Genomic DNA, 1,886 nt, shown 5'->3' with positions numbered 1-1,886 from the left:
TGCCTGCTGCTGAATCTGCTAATGCAGAGGGTCCACCTGACGCTGGCACAGGAGATCCAGTGGACCTGGTGTGGCCCCCCTACCACTGGACGCCCTGGAAACCACAGGACTAGCGGGCACAGACGATCCGCTGCTAGGGCGTAGGTGCGTGGGACGCGAAGCGGAGCCGACCGCAAGGCTGGTCCCGCTGGGCCCACTGTCGGGCGACGCGTTGACGTGGGAGTGGCCCTCCTAGGAATCTGGGCCACTACCGCCTGGGACTCGATCCAAGAAGGATCTGCGCGCACGATCCGAGGCCTGCAAGCGCGCAGGGGTTCCAGGCGCCGCCAAATCATCATCGGGATATGCGACAGGTTCGTCTTCTTCTGGAGCATGCAATATCACATCATTTTGAGCTATATTTTCATGATTTTGACCGTTTTGAACGCTGTTTTCTCCAGAAACCTGCACAGGCATAAGAGTAGAACTAGGACTAGCAGGATTATCATCATATTGGTCAGTACAATTGTCTCCCCCGTGATCAAAGCTTCGAAGATTTGGTGGGAGAAGAAGAATTTCCTTGTGAAGGAGAGCACCGGCATTGGAATGAAGAGATGCAAAGGGAAACACGGATTCATCAAAGACAACATCTCTGGATATGTAAACCCTACGAGTGAAAATATCTAAACATTTTACCCCTTTGTGCATAGGACTATAGCCTAAGAAAGCGCATTTTTTCAAACGAAATGCGAGTTTGTGTATGTTGTAGGGTCTAAAATTTAGCCAGCACGCACAACCAAAGATACGGAGAGATGTGTAATTGGGTGTGACAAGTTTGATAACTTTGCTTGGGAGCAGGTTTATAAGATATGTAGCAGTGAGAAAAGCTTCATCCCAGAATTTGAGTGGCATGTATGCATTTGCTAACAAACCTAGTCCTACATCAACAATATGACGGTGCTTTCTTTCAGCCGATCTATTTTGTTGGTGAGTGTGAGGGCAAGATACATGATGCGAAATACCAAGTTTTTGGAAGAATGAATTTAGCTTCTCATACTCACCACCCCAGTCAGTTTGCATGGCAATGATCTTAGAATTCAGCTTGCGTTCAACAAGGTTTGGGAAATTGATGAAAACTTGGAATACATCAGATTGCTTCTTCAATAAGTAAATCCAAGTAAATTTACTATAATCATCAATGAATCTTACATAATAGGAAAATCTACCAACTGAAGTCTGCCCCCCATACATCGGAAAATATAAGTTGCAATGGAGAGGTGGATACACGGGTAGAAATAAGGTAAGGTCACTACCAGAAACTTAACTTTTTCCCACAGTGGCCCATTTTACTGTGAGGCCTGAAGCACCTCACAGGAATATGTATTTTGCTGCGAGGAAAATAGCCCATTTTCCTGTGGGTCAGGGTGCAACTCACAGAAAAATGCATTGCCCCGTGTGTTGGCCCACATGAAAATAGTGAACCAGCCCGTTGGCCCGTGTTCGCGCCAAAACAATTGCTGCGAGCGCGAATTTTTTTATCTCCCGCGCCAAAGAATAGAAGGTTCGCGGGCCAAAGACGGGAAGGTTCGTGCGTGTTCCATATTCCTGTGCGGAAAGGCCCACGGGGAAAAGAAATTTAGCGAGCAAGAAAAGTAAACCCTCCAAAATTCCCCGTTCCCCTCACATTGAAGCTCCTCCAGTCCCATGCCGCCGTCGCCCACGGCCACATCTCCACTAGCTCTGACCACCGCCGCCCCCACCCCCAAGCCACCTGCACCGCCGCCCCGGCCCGCCCCCACACCACCTGTACAGCCGCTGTCCCACCACCGCACCCCACCCACCTCCATCGCCGCCCCCTCCCACCACCACTGCCAGTCTCCACCGCGGCCCTCCCACCACCACCGCCG

The sequence above is a fragment of the Triticum aestivum genome, chromosome 6B, assembly GCF_018294505.1.
Source record: "Triticum aestivum cultivar Chinese Spring chromosome 6B, IWGSC CS RefSeq v2.1, whole genome shotgun sequence".
Taxonomy (NCBI): Eukaryota; Viridiplantae; Streptophyta; class Magnoliopsida; order Poales; family Poaceae; genus Triticum; species Triticum aestivum.
The sequence above is the reverse complement of the archived record's forward strand: the minus strand, read 5'-3'. Positions refer to the sequence as shown.